General features: G+C 45.2%; 1 protein-coding gene and 1 non-coding gene across 2 annotated transcripts in view; both read right to left on the reverse strand.

The window, feature by feature from the left end:
• The window catches only part of LOC126282200 (tubby-related protein 4), a 1357172-nt gene that overhangs the window by 777869 nt on the left and 555508 nt on the right, over window positions 1–23795 (reverse strand). The window lies entirely within an intron of this gene.
• Window positions 15518–15592, reverse strand: Trnat-ugu (transfer RNA threonine (anticodon UGU)). The gene has a single exon. It is a non-coding gene; the product is annotated as a tRNA-Thr (tRNA).

Consider the following 23795-nt stretch of genomic DNA (forward strand, 5'->3'; position numbering starts at 1 on the left):
GAGACGTGTAACCAATGGCACCCCTTACCATCACGCCGGGTGATACGCCAGTATGGCGATGACGAATACACGCTTCCAATGTGCGTTCACAGCGATGTCGACAAACACGGATGCGACCATCATGATGCTGTAAACAGAGCCTGGATTCATCCGAAAAAACGACGTTTTGCCATTCGTGCACCCAGGTTCGTCGTTGAGTACACCATCGCAGGCGCTCTCCTGTCTGTGCTGCATCGTCAAGGGTAACCGCAGCCATGGTCTCCGAGCTGATAGTCCATGCTGCTGCAAACGTCGTCGCACAGTTCGTGCAGATGGTTGTTGTCTTGAAAACGTCCCCATCTGCTGACTCAGGGATCGAGACGTGGCTGCACGATCCGTTACAGCCATGCGGATAATATGCCTGTCATCTCGACTACTAGTGATACGAGGCCATTGGGATCCAGCACGGTGTTCCGCATTGCCCTCCTGAACCCACCGATTCCACATTCTGCTAACAGTCATTTGACCTCGACCAACGCGAGCAGCAGTGTCGCGATATGATAAACCGCAATCGCGGTAGGCTACAATCCGACCTTTATCAAAGTCTGAAACGTGATGGTACGCATTTCTCCTCCTTACACGAGGCATCGCAACAACTTTCACCAGGCAACGCCGGTCAACTGGTGTTTGTGTATGAGAAATCGGTTGTAAACTTTCATCATGTGAGCACGTTAGAGGTGTCGCCACCGCTGTCGGTTACATTTCGCGTCTGTAGCACGTCATCTTCGTGGTGTAGCAATTTTAATGGCCAGTAGTTTATTTCCGGCTTTAGCCAGCTCTCTGTACGTACAATTATTTGAGCTTCAGTGCTTTCTATTAGAGCTTGGAGCTCTGTTTCTTTCCCAACCCATCTATGACAATTTACAATACCAATCGTTTCTACAACTATCTTACCTGCCCTCTTTTAGACGGATGCCCCTTCTGTAGTTCCCTGAGACCCTCTAACCTAAAAAACCGCCCAGTCCCTTCCCCATAGCTACCGCTACCTGTGTAGCCGTCTCCTGTGTGTAGTGGACTCCTGACCAATTAAGCGGAACCCGAAAACATGCCACCCTATGGCGCAAGTCAAGGAATCAGCAGCCTACGTGGTCACAGAACAGCCTGAGCCTCCGATTCAGACTCTCCACTCGGCTCTGCACCAAAGGACCACAGTCGGTTCTATCGACGATGCTGCAGATGGTGAGTTCCGCCTTAATCTCGGAAGTAAGACTGGCAGTTTTTACCATTTCCGCTAGCCGCCCGAAACCAGAGAGAATGTGCTCTGATCCAAAGTGACACACGTCATTGGTATCGACATTAGCCACCACCTGCAGTTCGCTGCACGATATTGATATCCTCGTGCTGTAGTTACGCGAGGACTCTCATACGCCTACACGTGAATGTTATGAGCGTTCACGTTACCCGAACCGGTAAAGACGCTCTCACCCGGAAATAGTACCCGACGACGGAACAATGGATCAGCAGCATGGTGCTCGAGTAACAACTGGCAAAAATTCTGTTGTCTAGGGTAGTTCACAGGTATCAAGTCCTGTACCATCTGCAGTCGCAATGGGTGGAATTGCTGTCTTTGAAGCAGGCGCCATACAGTTAATCGAGGCGACCCTACAGTAGCATTCATCATTTGATTACAATATCGTACCGTGTGCAACACTTCGACGGAATCAATATAGTAGTACGTCTGGTGCCACTACACTGAAACAGCCCAGAGTACAACGGACGCCACTGAAATCAAGCATCCGAAGGTATTTTGCGCCAGAATCAATCGAGCAGTGTAGAAGGGTGTTCAAAGCAACGTCGGTCGATACGCAGGCGCACACGACACGTCCAAAGCCTTTATGTAATGCCCACCACAAATGACATTACGCATCATAACTCGAAAATAATGCAATATGAGACACATCTGTATTTAACATTTTACTCTTGTTTTGTTTCATAATTTACACCCACGAAGTGTGCACAGTTACTTTTGAATCACCCCCAATAAGTCAGACCACACACCTCGCGGAAGACAGCTACGTAGGACGTCAATGAAGCACTCTCCTTTTGTAACAAACGAAGGACGAACATCGTATGTCTACCGGGCGTACAGTGGAATGTGACAAAACACCAAATTAGATTACCGAAAATGAATTTTGGGATTCAATTCAAAAAGTCCGCGGAGATACACATGGCGAAAACAGGCCTTATTACCAGGGACAGCGGCTACAAATGTGTAACGCAACTAGCCTTTCCAGGACCGCTATGTGAGGAGAAGGGAGCGCGGGCGGCCGGAAACAAAGATTCGAGCAGGAATTAACACGCAATCAACCTCTTTTTCTCAAAGTGTTTCCATTTGTCTCAAAGACAGTTCCATATTTATTAACATTCTTCTCAGTGCATTATCATAGTTAGAAGTAATATCATGTCCTAGCTAGCTGAAGTGGAATATTTGTTCTAAAATTTTCTCATTTGCTATTATTTTCGATCTGAGTAGATTCATCCCTTTGAAAGCCGTTATCTTTATCTTTTTTGGAGATGTAGTTAAGTTGAAGTACATTGCGTTTTGGCACAACCTGAGCACTGCGCTTTGTAGATTACCTTCTGTTTCCTGTGTAATTATCTGGTCATCAGAGTCTTTAATGGTATACTCGATCCTGTTTCTGTTCGTAACTGTGCTTCAGCCTCCCACTTCATAATTAGATCTTAAATACAGTGTTTTCCGATATTCTCGTTACAAACTTCTAGGACTTGTAGAGGGGAACGAGTACATAATATTTTGAACAGGAAGCCATGTCCGGAAAAGTGCGTTTCCGTGAGTGCTACCGTCGCTGGAAAACAAGTTTGCAAGGTAGATATACAATAGCGTAAGCACCCTCCACCATGACTATTAAGTCACAAACCTACCGACCAATAATATACTTAAGAAAACATTTTATTTCCAATTCTTTCCTCATCAAAGGCTTTATTTTCATCAATACATGGTAAATGCTTTTCCATCCCAAATTCCAGACTTTTTCAACAATTTATCTTATTGAAAATATATTATAATTTACCCGTATCCGTTTCTATTGCATAATTGTTCTTCTGAGATTTTTGCATCAACAATAGTTTGTAATATTTAATTAAGAATTTTCCCGTAAATTTGATATCCAGCATTTAGAAGTATTATGGAAAAATAATCTTCCTGACACCTGCGAGATGCTTGTCTGTGATCGGCTTGGCGAAGGATGATGTTGGTTTGTGGAAGGCCGAAGATGGCTGAATACATTATGAATGTCGCAAGACCTAAGTTGGCCAAATCACAGGCCCGGTAAAAGGAAAGAGAGGGGAACAACGAAGTCACACTCAATTTACGCAGCGCAGCAAGTCGGCCACAACGTATTTCCACTGGGAGTTCCTCGGTGGTCCCTAGCAACGAACTTTTACATCCTTTTCGGCGGAGCTGGAAAACAGTTCACGATCAATCACTCTCGTGGCGACGCAGAGGCCAATGGAACAAGTTGGCGCTTCCTGCGATCGACGATGGTGGAACTCACGAAGTGAACCGCTGGCCAGAGGCAAGGACCAGGCTGTAGCGAAAGTCAATTCAAACGTGCGCAAACAGTCCAGAAAGTTGTGCGAATCGAGAATCGTAAACGCAGGTAAGACTGAAAGGCGTCAATCAGGCCGCCTCTCACGCAGTTGTGTGGCTTCTACTTTACGCAGTATCTTTTATCGTAGTCTCCCTTTATCAAGTTTGACGGGGAACCTTGTCTCCGCCTGTATTTGCTTAAGTTTTCCAAACTACGGAGAGACATCACGCTGGGAACCGAAGTTGAATACGATTTACTTGCATTACGACACTGACGGAAAAAAAACTCGCAACACCAAGAAGAAGTTGTGCGACATAAACGAAACTTGATAGGCGTGTTCAAGAGTGGCGCTAGTATGACCATTACGACAACGCAAATCAGGTTTGCTTTAAATACCCGCTACATCGGTCGAGAGCATTACTTGCCTTTGAGATTTGACGTGGTGACTTTATGTTACTCAAGAACACATAAAAACGGTGAAAAAAGTCTTCATCGTGATGGGTATTTTAATACACTGCTTGCCATTAAAATTGCTACACCACGAAGATGACATGCTACAGACGAGAAAATTTAACCGACAGGAAGAAGATGCTGTCATATGAAAATGATTAGCTTTTCAGAGCATTCACACAAGGTTGGCGCCCGTGGCGACACCTACAACGTGCTGACATGAGGAAAGTTTCAAACCGATTTCTCATACACAAACAGCAGTTGACCGGCATTGCCTGGTGAAACGTTGTTGTGAAGCCTCGTGTAAGGAGGAGAAATGCGTATCGTCAGGTCTCCGACTTTGATAAAGGTCGAATTGTAGCCTATCGTGATTGCGGTTTATCGTATCGCGACACTGCTGCTCGCGTTGGTCGAGATCAAATGACTTTTAGCAGAAGTGGAGGGTCTCAATCAGAGGCTGAGACTGTTCTGCGACCGTGTGGGCTGCAGATTCCTCGACTTGCGCCATAGAGTGGTGGGGTTTCGGGTTCCGCTGGATAGGTCAGGAGTCCACTACACGCAACAAGCGGCCTCACGGGTAGCAGGGGTTGTGAGGCGTGGACTGGGCGGTTTTTTAGGTTAGATGGCCTCGGGCAAGTACAGAAAGGGCAACAGCCTCAAATGGTGTGGGGCAAAGTCAGGACATGCGGGGACCAAGCAGCAATCGGTATTGTAATTGTAAACTGTCGAAGCTGCATTGGTAAAGTACCGGAACTTCAAGCGCTGATAGAAAGCACCGAAGCTGAAATCGTTATAGGTACAGAAAGCTGGCTGAAGCCAGAGATAAATTCAGCCGAAATTTTTACAAAGGCACAGATGGTGTTCAGAAGGGATAGATTGCATGCAACCGGTGGTGGCGTGTTTGTCGCTGTTAGTAGTAGTTTATCCTGTAGTGAAGTAGAAGTGGATAGATCCTGTGAAATATGGGTGGAGGTTACACTCAACAACCGAGCTAGGTTAATAATTGGCTCCTTTTACCGACCTCCCGACTCTGCAGCATTAGTGGCAGAACAACTGAGAGAAAATTTGGAATACATTTCACATAAATTTTCTCAGCATATTATAGTCTTAGGTGGAGATTTCAATTTATCAGATATAGACTGGGACACTCAGATGTTTAGGACGGGTGGTAGGGACAGAGCATCGAGTGACATTATACTGAGTGTACTATCCGAAAATTACCTCGAGCAATTAAACAGAGAACCGACTCGTGGAGATAACATCTTGGACCTACTGAGAACAAACAGACCCGAACTTTTCGACTCTGTAAGTGCAGAACAGGGAGTCAGTGATCATAAGGCCGTTGCAGCATCCCTGAATATGGAAGTTAATAGGAATATAAAAAAGGGAGGAAGGTTTATTTGTTTAGCAAGAGTAATAGAAGGCAGATTTCAGACTACCTAACAGATCAAAACGAAAATTTCTGTTCCGACACTGACAATGTTGAGTGTTTATGGAAAAAGTCTAAAGCAATTGTAAAATGCGTTTTAGACAGGTATGTGCCGAGTAAAACTGTGAGGGACGGGAAAAACCCACCGTGGTTCAACAACAAAGTTAGGAAACTACTGCGAAAGCAAATAGAGCTTCACTCCAAGTTTAAACGCAGCCAAAACCTCTCAGACAAACAGAAGCTAAACGATGTCAAAGTTAGCGTAAGGAGGGCTATGCGTGAAGCGTTCGGTGAATTCGAAAGTAAAATTCTATGTACCGATTTGACAGAAAATCCTAGGAAGTTCTGGTCTTACTTTAAACCAGTAAGTGGCTCGAAACAGCATATCCAGACACTCCGGGATGATGATGGCATTGAAACAGAGGATGACACGCGCAAAGCTGAAATACTAAACATCTTTTCCAAAGCTGTTTCACAGAGGAAGACCGCACTGCAGTTCCTTTTCTAAATCCTCGCACAAACGAAAAAATGGCTGACATCGAAATAAGTGTCCAAGGAATAGAAAAGCAACTGGAATCACTCAACAGAGGAAAGTCCACTGGACCTGACGGAATACCAATTCGATCCTACACAGAGTACGCGAAAGAACTTGCCCCCATTCTAACAGCCATGTACCGCAAGTCTCTAGAGGAACGAAAAGTTCCAAATGATTCGAAAAGAGCACAGGTAGTCCCAGTCTTCAAGAAGGGTCGTCGAGCAGATGTGCAAAACCATAGACCTATATCTCTGACGTCGATCTGTTTTATAATTTTAGAACATGTTTTTTGCTCGAGTATCATGTCGTTTTTGGAAACCCAGAATCTACTCTGTAGGAATCAACATGAATTCCGGAAACAGCGATCGTGTGCGACCCAACTCGCTTTATTTGTTCATGAGACCCAGAAAATATTAGATACAGGCTCCCAGGTAGATGCTATTTTCCTTGACTTCCGGAAGGCGTTCGAAACAGTTCCGCACTGTCGCCTGACAAAGTAAGAGCCTATGGAATATCAGACCAGCTATGTGGCTGGATTGAAGAGTTTTTAGCAAACAGAACACAGTATGTTGTTATCAATGGAGAGACGTCTACAGACGTTAAAGTAACCTCTGGCGTGCCACAGGGGAGTGTTATGGGACCATTGCTTTTCACATTATACAGTATATGAATGACCTAGTAGATAGTGTCGGAAGTTCCATGCGGCTTTTCGCGGATGATGCTGTAGTACACAGAGAAGTTGCAGCATTAGAAAATTGTAGCGAAATGCAGGAAGATCTGCAACGGATAGGTACTTGGTGCAGGGAGTGGCAACTGACCCTTAACATAGACAAATGTAATGTATTGCGAATACATAGAAAGAAGGATCCTTTATTGTATGATTACATGATAGCGGAACAAACACTGGTAGCAGTTACTTCTGTAAAATATCTTGGAGTATGCGTACGGAACGATTTGAAGTGGAATGATCAAATAAAATTAATTGTTGGTAAGGCGGGTAACAGGTTGAGATTCATTGGGAGAGTCTTTAGATGATGTAGTCCATGAACAAAGGAGGTGGCTTACAAAACACTCGATCGACCTATACTTGAGTATTGCTCATCACTGCGGGATCCGTACCAGATCGGGTTGACGAAGGAGATAGAGAAGATCCAAAAAAGAGCGGTGCTTTTCGTCACAGGGTTATTTGGTAAGCGTGATAGCGTTACGGAGATGTTTAGCAAACTCAAATAGCAGACTCTGCAAGAGAGGCGCTCTGCATCGCGGCGTAGCTTGCTCGCCAGGTTTCTAGAGGGTGCGTTTCTGGATGAGGTATGGAATATATTGCTTCCCCCTACTTATACCTCCCGAGGAGATCACGAATGTCAAATTCGAGCGCACACGGAGGCTTTCAGACAGTCGTTCTTCCCGCGAACCATACGCGACTGGAACAGAAAAGGGAGGAAATGACAGTGGTACGTAAAGTGCCCTCCGCCACACACCGTTGGGTGGCTTGTGGAGTATAAATGTAGATGTAGATGTAGAATATGGAATCGGTGGGTTCAGGAGGGTAATAAGGAACGCCGTGCTGGATCCCAACGGCCTCGTATCACTAGCAGTCGAGGTGACAGGCATCTTATTCGCCTGGCTGTAACGGATCGTGCAGCCACGGATCAAACCCTGAGTCAACAGATGGAGACCTTTCCAAGACAACAATCACATGCACGAACAGTTCGACGATGTTTGCAGCAGCATAGACTATCAGCTCGGAGACCATGGCTGCGGTTACCCTTGACGCCGCATAAGCGCCTGCGATAGTGTACTCAACGACGAATCTGGGTACACGAATGGCAAAAGGTCATTTTTTCGGATGAATCCAAGTTTTGTTTACAGCATCATGATGGTATCATTCGGGTTTGGCGACATCGCGGTGAACGCACATTGGAAGTGTGTATTCGTCATCGCTATACTGGCATATCACCCGGCGTGATGGTTACACGTCTCGGTCACCTCTTGTTCGCATTGACGGGCGTTACATTTCAGATGTGTGGCGACCTGTGGCTCTACCCCATCATTCGATCCCTGCGAAACCCTACATTTCAGCACGATAATGCACGACCGGATGTTACAGGTCCTGTACCAGCCTTTCTGGATACAGAAAATGTTCGACTGCTGCCCTGACCAGCACATTCTCCAGATCTCTCACCAATTGAAAACGTCTGGTCAATTGTGGCCGAGCAACTGGCTCGTCACAATACGCCAGTCACTACTCTTGATGAACTGTGGTATCGCGTTGAAGCTCCATGGGCAGCTATACCTGTACACGCCATTCAAGCTCTGTGTGACTCAGTGCCCAGGCGTATCAAGGCCGTTATTACGGCCAGAGGTGTTTGTTGTGGGTACTGATTTCTCAGGCTCTATGCACCCACATTGCGTGAAAATGTAATCACATTTCAGTTGTAGCATAATGTATTTGTCCAATGAATATCCATTTATCATGTGCATTTCTTCTTGGTGTAACAATTTTAATGGCCAGTAGAGTAAAATGACCGGCTTCAGTCTAGGCTTAGGCCATCTTCAAACGGCACAATCAGCTGAAACGACTGATGTCAACTGTCTGTTCCACTCATCGTCGACTAGGTCATTTTAATAAAATAACCCTCGCGGTCAAGACCTTTTTTGTCTGATTTTACGTAGATTACAAGATCGCTGTTTTCCCAAAAATGTTACCAAAAATTTTCTCAAGGATTCCTTTAAGGCCATTAAGAGGCCATTATCAACACTTCACTGAGTGTAATAAGGTTACGAGGAGCTGATGGTCCGCCTGCGATACTGCAGAAATGGAGCCACCGTGCACAACTGCTGGCAGCGGTGCTCACGAGAATGTACGGTCGCAGAACACCGGGCTCTGGACGGCCACAAGGCACTACGATGAAGGAAGGCAATCGTCTCTGGCGGAACGTTCTGCACCTTAGCAGCTGTTTGAGCAGCAGCTGGCACTGCAGTCACAACGAACTGTTACAAATAGGTTACTTCAAGGACATCTCCGAGCCAGACGCCCTGTGCAGGTCTGTTGTGTTTTCCGATGGCAGCTGGTGATGGCCGTGTGTTGGTTGAAGTGGGGCCAGTTGAGGGCCTACTACGAACCTGTTACACACTGGACGTATACGTGGAGCAATGTTCCGAGGTGCGATTTTGTATGACAGCAGAAGCTCTCTCGTCGTTATCCCACTCATCCTAACTGAAAATTAGTATGTAAATATGGTAATTCGACTTCTTGTTCTATCGTGTGTGTGTGTGTGTGTGTGTGTGTGGTTTGACGTTTTCGGGCGCTAAACAGCTTGGTCATCAGCGCCCAAACGCATAGAAACAGGAACACATGCGGTGAAGGGACGAAGACGGCCAGCGAACAAGGAGAACGGCTAAAAGACACAGACCTGATGCAGTTCCAAATCCTCACATACAGAGGCAAAACAAGAAACGCATTAAAAAAGGAAAGGAAACACAAGGAAAAGAGAACAGAAATCGAAGTGAAACAAGTAGGTAATCGTGACTGGCGGACCTCTTACCTAAACCCTGGGTGAGCCAGTCACCCAGCAGCTCATTAAAATCCTCTCCCTAAAATCCGAGGCAACAAACTGGACAGGACACAAAACCGTAAGACCTTAACCACAGTCGTTGCGTCGTCTTGCAAAATAGAGGGCAAATCCGGTGGCAAGGAAACCACCGCCCTCTGGTCAGAGAATAAAAGACAGTCAAGTAAAATATGGTGGACAGTAATATGGACGCCACAAGCACTGCAGATTGGGGGGTCCTCCCGCCGGAGTAAAAAACCATGCGTTAAGGGACTGTGCCCGATGCGGAGGCGAATGAGGAGAACCTCATCCCGCCATGGCCGCGTGGTGGCCTTGCCAGACGCATCTTATTTTCACCGACTGCCAGCCACTCCTCTTCCAACTGACGCATAACACGAAAACGCAAAAGGGAGGTGACAGCATGGAGGGGAACGGCACATTCAGCAAGATAACGCTCGCCCACATACCGCTGTTGTAACCAAACATAACCTACACAGTGTCGACATATTGCCTTGGCCTGCTCGATAACCAGATCGGTCTCCAATCGAGCACATATAGGAACATAATCTGACGGCAACTCCTGCGTCATCCGGAGCCGCCATTAGGCGTACATCTTCTGACAGACCAAGTGCAACAGCCACGGAACTCCACCCCATAAAGTGACATCCGTCACCTGCGCAATACAATGCATGCGCGTTTGCATGCTTACATTCAACAGTATAGCTATTGCACTGGTTATTACTGTAAGAGTATTTCACATTTACAAAATAGCTCTGAGCACTATGCGACTTAACCTCTGAGGTCATCAGTCGCCTAGAACTTAGAACTAATTAAACCTAACTAACCTAAGGACATTACACATATCCATGACCGAGGCAGGATTCGAACCTGTGACCCTAGCCGTCGCTCGCTTCCAGACTGTAGCGCCTAGAACCTCACGGCCACTTCGCCCGGCCACATTTACATTTCGCTGTTGTAACCGAACCTTACCTACATTAACCTGTGATTTAGCAATGTTACTCACTTAAATATGTTACCCACACAAATGTAATACCGAAATTTCATTACTCTACATTAATTATTTTTTGATGTAGCTATTTGTTTCCGTCTGTGCGTTACGTTGGACATTCAGCACACCATATACCTAATACCCTCCGTAATTTTACATCGATGCCGCTGCGTTAATTGATGGTGGCTGAATCACTAACGCATGCGACTGAATAAATTCAGGTGGATTCTCCTGATGCAACTTTGGGACAGAAGGCTGGAAACGGTAGCTGAAATTTCAATACTGGAGCCGCCAGTCCGTTGACGGGAGCAGCGATTATCAAAATGTCAAATGTCTGTGAAATTTTATGGGACCTAACTGCTAAGGTCATCAGTCCCTAAGCTTACACACTACTTTACCTAAATTATCCTAACGGCAAACACACACACCCATGCCCAAGGGCGGACTCGAATCTCCGCCGGGACCAGTCGCACAGTCCATGACTGCAGCGCCAGAGACCGCTCGGCTAATGCCGCGCGGTCGATTATCAAATGGTTCAAATGGCTCTGAGCCCTATGGGACTTAACATCTATGGTCATCAGTTCCCTAGAACTTAGAACTACTTAAACCTAACTAACCTAAGGACATTACATACATCCATGCCCGAGGCAGGATTTGAACCTGCGACCGTAGCAGTTGCGTGGTTCCGGACTGAATCGCCTAGAACTGCTCGGCCACAGCGAACGGCATAGCGATTATCTGCGCGGGCTTTTGTATCGGTGGCTCCTTCGATTGGCTCTCCCAGATCGCGTAACATGTACCCATGATTAGAACTTCGGATATTACGGAGGGAGTGGAAAATTTTGTTTCACGTAAACGGGCGTCGCTTCTCCAGCCTTCTGATTGGATAAGAAATCTGGCACCAAAAATGCATTCGGGTTGACGATTGGTCAGTCTCGCCCCTTCATGATGTTCAATCTCAGTGTTCGGAGACGAGGCAGTTTGGACTGCCATGCGAAGTTTCTGGGGCGTTGACGAGGGCAACTCGTATCGGGTCTCCAGCCGGAACATCTCGTCCTCTGGACACAATATTTCGGCGGTCCACCTGGCCAGATGACGAGATGTTCCGGCTGGAGACTCGATATGAATACAATGAATTATTAGTTCGGGAAAGTTTATGAAGCCACAGGGCAATCGTAGTTGACAGACGCTGCTCCGTAAGTATGATGTGCGATTACTGTGCCCATTGGAACGCCAATTTTGGACGGGAACTAGATCAGTGTTTTCGAGTTATTGACTCTGTTTTTGGTGATCCTTGATGTCTCAGAATGTGTCCTACCAACCGATCCCTTCTTCTTGTCCTGTTGTGCCACAAATTTCTTCTCTCCCCAATTCTTTTCGGCACCTCCTCATTAGTTACGTGACCTGCTCACCTACTCATTTTTTTTCTGTAGCATCACATTTCAAAAGTTTCTATTCTCTTATTGCCTAAACTGTTTATCGTCCATGTTTCACTTCCATAGCTGGCTACAGTCCATCCGTATATATTCAGGAAGGACTTCCTGACACTTAAATCCATATTCGATGCTAATAAATTTCTCTTCTTCAGAAAAGCTTACCTCGCCTTTGCGAGACTACATTTTATATGCTCTCTACTTCGGCTATCATCAATTATTTTGCTGCCCAAATAGCAAACCTCATCTATTATTTTCAGTTTTCTAATCTAGTTCCCGCAGGACCACCTAATTTCACTCGACTACATTCCATTATTCCTGTTTTTCTTTTGTTGATGTTCATCTTATATCCCCCTTTCAAAACACTGTCGATTCCGTTCAACTGCTCTTCCAAATCTTTTGCTATTTCTGACAGAATTTGCATGTCATCGGCAATCTTCAATTTTTTAATTTCTTCTCCCTTACCTTTAATGCCTACTCCAAATTTTTCTTTTGTTTCCTTTACTGCTTACTCAGTGTACAGCCTGAGTAACATCGGGGATAGGCTACAACTCTGTCTCACTCTTTTCTTAACTACAGCTGCCCTTTGAGGCTCCTTGACTTTCATAACTATCGTCTGGTTTCTATAAAAGTTATAAATAGCCTTTCACTCCCTGTATTTTACCCCTATGTGAAGTTAAAGTCAAAGGTTAGGAGCGTTATGGATTTTTTTGCGACTGCTAACCTTGCCGTCATCTCAATAAATCTAGATGATGCCAAACTCACTCTGTGGAGCACGCTATTCACTTCATCGATCGCGTTCCAGTTCACGTCCGTGTTTCCCTTCGCTCCAAAGCACAAGCCAGTATTCACGTATCAACTGTGACCAGAAAATGACAAACCTTGCTTTCAGTTGTTGTGAATCTGGGAAGGAGTAATTGCCCGTCCATTTTCCGTTCCTTACCGACCCAGTCGCTGCTGAGTAATGATGGGGCGTTAAATTATCTCAATTTATCCGTAAAAATAACCATAGGGTAGGTTTTGTGTGTGATCCACGTAAAACTCGGTTCAGAAGTATGCTTCCTCCTCGTGAATAAATGTTTTGTCCTTTCTCGCAGCCATTTATTTCGATAAACTGCACTACAATGTCCATGTCAGCAGACCGTTTTTCCTCCTGTGGTCTCCAGTCTCATGCCCAAGAGAATATGGTTCAAAATGGTTGAAATGGCTCTGAGCACTATGGGACCCAACTGCAGCGGTCATTAGTCCCCTAGAACTTAGAACTACTTAAACCTAACTAATCTAAGGACATCACGCACATCCATGCCCGAGGCAGGATTCGAACCTGCGACCGTAGCAGTCGCACGGTTCCGGACTAGAACCGCGAGACCACCGCGGCCGGCAGAGAATATCCATGCCCGAGGCAGGATTCGAACCTGCGACCGTAGCAGTCGCACGGTTCCGGACTAGAACCGCGAGACCACCGCGGCCGGCAGAGAATATGGGAAAGATATATTTTGTAAGGTGGAATCCCTAATCGATAGATCTGAAGTTCTTAAGGTAGGAACTTAGTCTAAGATTTCACTTAGCATTTTTTTTTTTCATCGTGGCAGCAACACCAGCAACCGTTACGAAATTGTCTCGAATGAAAAACAGCCCCCACCTGTTAATGACACTGAGCTATTGTGTAAAGAAGCCAAGGGTATGAAATTAGATTTACTGGAGGTGGTGCAAATATATAAGAACAAAATGAGTGGCAATAGGAATTAACTGAATGATCAGTGTTCTTTGAAATGTTCCAGCTTCCTCGAAGGTTTTCAGCCCGTATTGGGCATAGCAGATAGGTATTAGTGCTGACTCGATTGTACCATATTATTATATGATTATTTGAGATAGCCGGCCGCGGGACCGCTACAGTCGCAGGTTCGAATCCTGACTCGGGCATGGATGTGTGTTTTGTCCTTAGGTTAGTTAGGTTTAAGTAGTTCTTAGTTCTAGGGGACACTGTTTTAGGACAATGCTCCAGTAGGAAATTGCCACAAAGAGTCATAAGCTGTTATTATGTTAACAGTAGTTGGTGTTGAGACAGCTACGTTAAAGTGCCTTTCATTGTCTTGTGCCATGTTACCGCACTCATGCACTGGACTGCTATTCGTAGGACTCTCGTCAATCATTAGTAGTGTGCCTATGTACAACGACTAAGGTCAGCTGGTAGAATTATCCCTATAAGCTGGAGCTATATTTGCATATAATAGCCCCGTTTCTGAATGATGCTTTAAATAGTGATGCAAACTTTGTTGTATGAAATTGTTAATGTTTGACCACTTTAATGATCGTATACAACAGTATTTTAACTGTTGGATAGTCGTATTAATAAGAACATAGTCCTTCAGTTGCACTTCCAGGCTTGTTATTAATATTTTATCGTAGATATCAACTAGTCTCCTGATAAACGGTGCGATGTAGCTCTATGTGGGGAGCGACACCTATGGCGCGCAGGATGTAGCACAATCGACGACCGTGCGCGTAGTATAACAGATGTAGTGGCACAGGACATACGGTGCCATATGTAGTTTTACTTATGATCGAAACAGGCTTATGTCTAGTGAAGTTGTTTTAGTTTATTGATCTAGACGCAACCGCTGGGCTAAGACTTTTTCATTTTTAAAAGCTTATGTAAGTAATATGACATCACATACGTAATTTTAGAGGTTTATGTATAGATTGTATTACATGTCTAGATGTTAGTTTCTTCACTTTCTAGGACTTCAGAAGAAGGCTATATTATTATAGCTGAAACCATGGTCAAGTTTTAGAATAAACATAATTAGTGCAACTGTGGGCTGATTTACATTCGAGACGAAACTTCAGACGATTTGGCACTCATGGACAGGACGACACGACTAAACTGCTCAACAGGAACCGAACGTTAAGGAACAGTTCTCTCCGCCACAGAACTAACTACCAATCTGTCAATTTTCTATAAAAGCGGCCGCTCTTTTAGCTCAACCACTCTGCTATAAGTGGTGCTTATTGAAGGCTTCAGTGAACATTGCGAAGCACTGGACAGGCCCACCTGCAATACCCACTTTGGCTGCGGAACAAAATGTGACAGAAGGTGTTTGCACAAGATCGATCTGTACGCATTCGCTGGCGCACCAATTTTCCCTACAAACTCGCCGCGGGGTCTAGGACGTCTTGTCACGGTCCACGCGGCTGCGCCCGTCGGAGGGCTCCTCGGACATGGGTGTGTATGTCGTCCTTAGCGTAGGTTAGTTTAAGTTAGATTAAGTAGTGTGTAAGCTTAGGGACCGATGACCTCAGCAAATTGGTCCCATAAGACCTTACCACAAATTTCCAATTTCCTGCAAACTAGAACAATGTTCATTAATAGTGTTGGGCTCCTCCAAGAGTACGGTGCGGTAGTTTTGCTACATTACATAAATGACGTAGTAAATGGTAGGAAATGATAATTAAATCAAGACACTACGCTGTTGTCGGGGGTCGATATACATCAACGGGAACAGTTGACAATGTGTGCCTCGACCGGGACTCGAACCCGGGATCTCCTGCTTACATGTCAGACGCTCTACCCATCTGAGCCACCGAGGGCACAGAGGATAGTGCGACTGCAGGGATTTAGCCCTTGCACACTCCCAGTGAGACCCACATTCCCAACTTAATGTCCACACACTACATTCGTAGTGCCTCTACCCATTACACTCATTACTCGCGGCAGACAATCTTAACGAGTCCCGTAAGAGTTCGGGCAATGCGTGTGCATCCAGCACAGAAGAAGATGCTCACGGGCTGTTAGCCTGAACTGTATGTGGAGATGGTATCTGTTCTTTCGGACATGACCAGAAGAATAGATGCCATCTCCATATATAGTAAATGGTAGGTCTGCCAGTAGGATTTGGTAGCACTCGTAGGGAAAGGTAACATAAATGAATGTGTGAGAGACGAATTGGGAACCGACAACTCGTCTTTGTTTCTTGCTTTTTCGTTTCAAACATAAATTGAACCACACATTGTTCAGTGCTAGTTCATTGGTTATTGTATATCCTTACAAAATATGTTGTTATTTTGTGCCCGCCCGGGTGGCCGTGCGGTTCTAGGCGCTACAGTCTGGAACCGCGAGACCGCTACGGTCGCAAATTCGAATCCTGCCTCGGGCACGGATGTGTGTGATGTCCTTAGGTTAGTTAGGTTTAAGTAGTTCTAAGTTCTAGGGGACTGATGACCTTAGACATTAAGTCCCATAGTGCTCAGAGCCATTTGAACCTTTTTTTGTTATTTTGTACTCAATAGAAAGTTCTATGTCGTGGTCAAAGGCAAGAGTTTCTTGTTATTATTGATAAGCGCGGAAGTTGTTTACCAATAACAGAATCATGTTTCATAAAAACTGGACGAAACATTGAAATGATGTTTCATATGTTTTTTTTTTAATTTTCTTTTCTTCGGAAATTACATTTTTACTGTTATATGGTAAATCTGTATTTTTTTTTATTTTTACTACAACACCCCTCTGTTTCACGTTACAAGTCAACAATTTTCTAATAAAACCTCAATTAAACATTGACAGTTTAAATTTTGCTGTTATTACTGTTTATTTTTAAGAAACAGACAAGGGGATAACTATGCAGAACAAAAATATTCGCCGGCCAGTGTGGCCGAGCGGTTCCAGGCGCTACAGTCCGGAACCGCGCGACCGCTGCGGTCGGAGGTTCGAATCCTTCCTCGGGCATGGCTGTGTGTGATGTCCTTAGGTTAGTTAGGTTTAAGTAGTTCTAAGTTCTAGCGGACTGATGACCTGAGCTGTTAAGTCCCATAGTGCTCAGAGCCATTTTAGCCAAAAATGTTCCATAGGTTCCACAGCCCTTTATATATCTTCGCTCGTTTTCTGGGCAGTTCACCGCTCCTGGTTTCTAGGAGAATCTGCTGAGATACTGACAGTACAGGCAAACAAAGCGATCGAAATGAGGTAACGCCCGATAGGTATGCAACACACCTAATGTACAAGTAATGCGGCTGCGATCTTCACTGAGCAGAGCTACTACAAAAACTACCGTACTCGTACGCTTGCTCACGATAGTCTACCGTAGGTTAAGGTAGTTTTACAACTCTACGAATTAGTTAGCACCAGTCACACAGCTAAGCTTAATATGCGATATGCGTAGTTGCATGCACCACGCACTAAGTTAATACTGCCTCCCCCCCCCCCCCCCCCCCCCCCCCCCCCCCCGCTGTGCATGTTGACTACATCACGTAAACAACAGCTTTTTATGTCAAGTTGGTCATTTAGAACACACTTAGCAGCAGCTGTGATCTGAGAACTGAGGTGTATTATTCAGGCCGGGCTCCTAGTGACATGAAGAATAAAAAGGTGTATAAATTCGGACACTTGGCGACGCACGATAAAATTTCAGAACCGAAGTGAGGAACCATATTTTTTTACAAAGAACGGATACTGAGGGACAAAAGACGGAAACGCATTGTGCATTAGAGAGCGACAGAGATAGCGCTGTTGCCGTTAAATAACCTGAACGAGCGTCATAAATCTTTGCAAAGTCTCAATTTTCCGCTATCGCGTTTACAGATATTCCCCAGTTCGCATTGCACTCCTAGCGGAGCTGAAAGAAGGCGTTATTCCCCAGTCTATTTCGCACAGTTCCAGGCTATTTCGCACAGATCCAATTTGTCTGTTATGGACAATGGAAATATGTGACGCCCTTCAAGAAAAAAAATGGCTCTGAGCACTATGGGTCTTAACTTCTGAGGTCATCAGCCCCATAGAACTTAAAACTACTTAAACCTAACTAAGGACATCACCCACATCCATGCCCGAGGCTGGATTCGAACCTGCGACCGTAGCGGTCTCGCGGTTCCAGACGGTAGCGCCTAGAACCGCTTGGCCCCTTCGGGCGGCTCTCTTCAAGAGTCCTTTGTTTGAGATTGTGTTTTAGTCTACAAGTGAAATTTCGAGCTCCAACCTCGTGAATAAAACACTTATCTCTCCGCTACAGTAGTTCTGCTATGGTTTCATCCAAAAAGTAGTTTGGAGAAAATCGAAGACGGTCGCTACGTAGGGTCCTTTTGTAACATAGGTGAACGAAATATTTCCAGAACCATTACAATGTGGTACAGTAGGGCGTATGATTATGAGACATTATCTCCTACCGGCGAGACAATGGTTTGCGTTGCTGTTCAAAATATGTTATGTGTTTGAAACCTACGTCGACTGCTGTTTCCAGAGTCACAGGAAAATAACACAGTTCCATTCAGAAAAAAAGAGCGAAGCCGGTACTATTTTTCGGCAGCTACAAAGGTTAAAAATTATTTGCGCACGTCAGAAAATATTCCATATTGCCCGAATTAAGTTAGTCACAAAACGTTCATCAATATACACTGACGGAAAAAAATTCCTACACCAAAAAATAGTTAATGTAGAGCAATAAAATTTCGGAATACGTTTGTCTGGATAACATATTTAAGCGTGCATCTTCATATTTTCATGCAGCCGATAAATTTGACTTCTTCTTCTAATATTTCGGCTCAATACCGTCCAGCCATCTTCAGCACCTGCGGTGCTCTGTGCATCTCTCCTAAACTGTACCTGTCCTCTGTCAGGTGTATGAACGGCCGCACTCACAGGGGATCTTGCAAACCCCAGGCTTCCGAAGCACGAAATCATCTTTAACGGAACCCAGGAGTGCTACTGTCTTTGGCGGAGTTCGAAAAATCACTTTCACTTCATGCTTACTGAGAATCCGTCCTATTTTTGACGATAGGCTTCCCACGTATGGCAGAAAAGCCATCGATTTAAAACTTTCCTTGTCTTCTTCTGATTTTCTTATACCCATAGTTGGTTTGATTTGTAGCGCCTTATGTATCTGTTGTTGTGAGTTCCCATATGCTTCAAAAACTCTTCTCAGGTGTAAAAGCTCGTCATCCAGACTGCTTTCGTCAGCAATGACATGTCCTCTGTGTACCAGAGTTGAGAGTACACTCCTCGTCTGTGGAGGATGGTGGCAGCTATTTGCGCGTAAATATAAATCCGTATGGGTCGGTTTTTGATAAACTGCGTGTCCCAAGATGCCATCATCTTTACGCCGTACCAGCACATCCAAAAATGGAAGGCATCCATCTTTTTCAATTTCCACCGTAAACTGAATTTGTCTGTGGATGGAGTTCAGATGATCTAAGAATCTTTTTAACTTGTCTTCACCATGGGGCCTCACTACAAACGTGTCGTCAATATACCTCGAAAACACTGTTGGCTTCAACCTTGCAGATTCCAGCGCCTTCTCCTCGAAGTCCTCCACAAAAACGTTGGCCTCCAAAGGTGACAAAGCACTACTTCTCTGGCGTCTTGTGTATCTGTGGCCGCATGCGCATTGGTGCGGTCCACGGCTTTAAAAGGACGGAGCAAGTGCTGGAGCGTCAGTCACCTCGGCTCACTCTGAAGATGGCTGGACGTTATTCAGCAGAAATATTAGAAGAAGAAGTCAAATTTATGCGGCTGCACGCCAGAAATTTTATGGATCAAGATATTTCAGTGATTAACCTTGCAAGATCACAGGTTCATGTAAGCGTAAGATAAGCCATTGAAAATGTGGAATTGTGCTACATTAATAACCGGTGTAACGGCCAGAAGGTTGAATGCAAATCTGCATGCGTTGTGTTATACTGGTGCCGGATGTCAGTTTGTGCGAAGGAGTTGCATGCCTGTTGCACTTGGTCGGTCAATAGTTAATGGTGGTTATGGATGACTCTGGAGTCGTCGTCCGGTGAAGCCCCATACGTGCTCGACTGGAGACACATCTGGTGACCGAGCAGGCCAAGACGACATGTCGCCACTCTGTAGAGCATGTTGGGTTACAACAGCGGCGTGTGGGCGTGCGTTACCCTGTTGGAAAACAACCTTGGACTTCCGTTCATGAATAGCACCACAACAGGCTGAATCTCCAGACTGAGGTACAAATCTGCAGTCAGGGAACGCGGAATAACCGCTAGAGTGCTCCGCTGAATCACATACCTGACGATGGCGTAGTTCCAGTGCATCCAGCTCGCAGCCAGGTTGGTTGCAGGCCCTCATCTGGCCTCCTAACTAACACACGCCCATCAGTAACACCGAGGCAGAACCAGCCTCCCTCAGGAAACACAACAGACCTCCGCCCTGCCCTCCAATGAGCTCTCGCTTGACACCACTGAAGTCCCAAACGACGGTGGTTTGGAGTCAGTGGAATGCACGCTACAGGGCATCGCGCTTGGAGCTGTCCTCGAAGTAACCGATCTGTAACAATTCGCTGTGTGACTGTGGTGCCAGTTGCCGCTCAGATTGCTCCTGCAGATGCAGTACGTTGTACCAGAGCACACGCCGTACACCATTGTCTTCCCTCTCTGCGGTGCCACGTGGTCGTCCCGAGCTCGATCTTCTTGCAACCGTACGTTCTCGTGAGCAACTCTGCCAGCAATCATGTACAGTGGCTACATTCCTGACAGGTCTTTCTGCAATATCGCAGAAGCTTCTCGTAGCTCTAGTACACGACCTCGTTTAAACTCAATGACTTTTTTACACTACTGGCCATTAAAATTGCTACAACAAGAAGAAACGCAGATGTTAAACGGGTATTCATTGCACAAATATATTATACTAGAACTGACATGTGATTACGTTTTCACGAAATTTGGGTGCATAGATCCTGAGAAATCAGTACTCAGAACAACCACCTCTGGCCGTAATAACGGCTTCGATACGCCTGGGCATTGAGTCAAACAGAGCTTGGATGGCGTGTACAGGTACAGCTGCCCATGCAGCTTCAACACGATACCACAGTTCATCAAGAGTAGTGAATGGCGTATTGTGACGAGCCAGTTTCTCGGCCAAAATTGGCCAGACGGTTTCAGTTGGTGAGATATCTGGATTATATGCTGTATCCCGTACAGGACCTGCAACATACGGTCGTACATTATCCTGCACAAATGTTGGCTTTCGCAGGGATCGAATGAACGGTAGAGCCACGAGTCGTAACACTTCTGAAATGTAACGTCCACTGTTCAAAGTGCCGTCAATGGGAACACGAGGCGACCCAGACGTGTAACAAATGGCATCCCAAACCATGACGCCGTGTGATACGCCACTATGGCGATGACGAATACACGCTGCCAATGTGCGTTCACTGTGATGTCGCCAAACACGGATGCGACCATCATGATGCTGTAAACAGAACCTGGATTCATCCGAAAAAATGACTTTTTCCATTCGTACACCCAGGTTCGTCGTTGAGTACACCATCGCAGGCGCTACTCTCTGTGATGCAGCGCCAAGGGTAACCGAAGCCATGTTCTCCAAGTTGATAGTCCATGCTGCTGCAAACGTTGTCGAACTGTTCGTGCAGATGGTTGTTGTCCTGCAAACGTCCCCGTCTGTTGACTCAGGGATCGAGACGTGGCTGCACGATCCGTTACAGCCATGCGGATAGGATGCCTGTCATCTCGACTGCTACTGATACGAGGCCGTTGGGATCCAGCACGGCGTACCGTATTACCCTCCTGAACCCACCAATTCCATATTCTGCTAACAGTCATTGAATCTCGACCAACGCGAACAACAATGTCGCAATACGATAAACCGTAATCGCGATAGGCTACAATCCGACCTGTATCAAAGTCGGAAACGTGATGGTATGCATTTCTCCTCTTTACACGAGGCATCACAACACCGTTTCACCAGGTAACGCCGGTCAACTGCTGTTTGTGTATGAGAAATCGGTTGTAAACTTTCCTCATGTAAGCACGTTGTAGGTGTCGCCTCCCGCGCTAACCTTGTGTGAATGCTCTGAGAAGCTAATTATTTCCATATCACAGCATATCCTTCCTGTCGGTTACATTTCGCGTCTGTAGCACGTCATCATCGTGGTGTAGCAATTTTAATGGCCAGTACTGTATAATGGTATCTTTGTTGCCTTCAAGGCTTTCTTGACGAACATTCGTCCAGTCTCAAAGATAACTAACGCTCACGACGAAAGCAAACCTGATTTGTATCCTCAAAGTGGCGCTACAAGCGCTACTCTTATGAGAGTGGCGCTAAATTTTAACTCCTTCTTCGTGTTGCGTTTTTTTCCGTCAGCGTATTTACTCCTTCTCAATGCATTTTGGGTAACTTTTCTTACATCCCTCTACATTTACTCTCCCGCATTTTACATTTCTGCAGAGACACATCTACTTTTGTGTAATTTGACTTTTACACAGAACAATGAAATCGCAAATACACAAAACGAAATCACAAATAATAATGACAATTGTTACTTAACAGGTTGGTTGGTTGGTTGGTTTGAGGGAGGGGACCAAACAGCGAAGTCATCGATCCCATCTGATTAGGGAAGAATGGGGAACGAAATCTGCCCTGCCCCCCGAAGAAACTATCCCGGTGTTTGCCTGAAGCGATCTAGGAAAATCAAGGAAAACCTAAATCAGCACGGGGGTTTTGAACTGTAGCCCTCCCGAATGCGAGTCCAGTGTGCTAACCACTTCTCCACCTCGCTCGGTACTTAACAGGTCCTGGCGTTTTTTCGCTCTTGATACAAAGAGGGTGACAAAATGTACATATCACTGACCAAGTCTGACATCTGAAACGTCAAAGAGTAAGTCTATAAACACAAGTTGGCCTTGCCGCGTTTAGTTCAGGGACACATTTTAGTATGAGAAGTAACATGCACTGAAGTACGCCCACCTTACCTGAAACGTCTTCATATGAGGCTCTCCGAACATCACACTTCGATATCAAGTTCCAAATATGAGAAGTACAGGCACCATCCACTCACCTGCAACAAAATTAAAACACTGTAGCGTTGGTAGTAAAAATACACTAACTGCAGTTGCAGCTAATGATAATGATGATGGTTAGTGAGGATTATTTCGATGACTGAATTGTAGCATTCAACAAAACAAGCACCCGCAATCTCGCTACAATAATCCTTGTGACATCGGTTATCAGGAAAGAATGATCACTTTACGGCCAAACACGGCTTTGAGACAAATAAAATAGATTCTGCGTCAGTCACTTGTTTATTTTGCCACTAGCGTTTCGATGGTTCGCACCATTATCTTCAGGTGGAGAACTGTTTGCTTAAATGGCTGGTGTTGGTGAAGAATAAAAATGTCTCTTCGCAGTCGCAGACCCATGGCAGTGTAGGGTATTTTGCGTCTTTTGAAAGACGGTAGTATTGTAAAAGATCTGCATACTATTGCTTGATGTGTGTCCTCCCCACTGCATATTACATTTACAATGTCAATAGACAGTATGCAAACCTTTAACAACACTACCCGACGCAAAATAACCTGCACTGCCCTTGGTCTGCTACTATGAAAAGACGTCTGTACTCTTCGCCAACACCAGCCTTGGAAATAAACAGTTCTCTACCTGAAGATGATGGCGTGAATCATCGAAACGCGTAAAGGCAAAATAAACAAGTGACTGACGCAGAAACTGTTTTATTTGTGTTTATTAACAGTCGCAGCCCTCATAAAGCCGTCGATTACGGACGAAATATGCAACGGCTTTGATATCTGTGATTATATTTCTAAGTGGGTAATCCGGAGCTGTCACAAAAACCTGTTGTAGCAGTCTATATTCTAACGGTTTGCAGAGGCAGCAAAAATTAGATTTTCAATATTTCATACAATTATTGACCGAATTTAAAAATCTGAAATGCTGTCATAATATAATCATTTAGAGATGCAATCTTACTTTAATGGTTTAACACAAGAAATCGACTATTAAAATTACAAGCTGTCTATATACGACAAGGAAC

Source organism: Schistocerca gregaria, chromosome 1 (genome assembly GCF_023897955.1).
Source record: "Schistocerca gregaria isolate iqSchGreg1 chromosome 1, iqSchGreg1.2, whole genome shotgun sequence".
Taxonomy (NCBI): domain Eukaryota; kingdom Metazoa; phylum Arthropoda; class Insecta; order Orthoptera; family Acrididae; genus Schistocerca; species Schistocerca gregaria.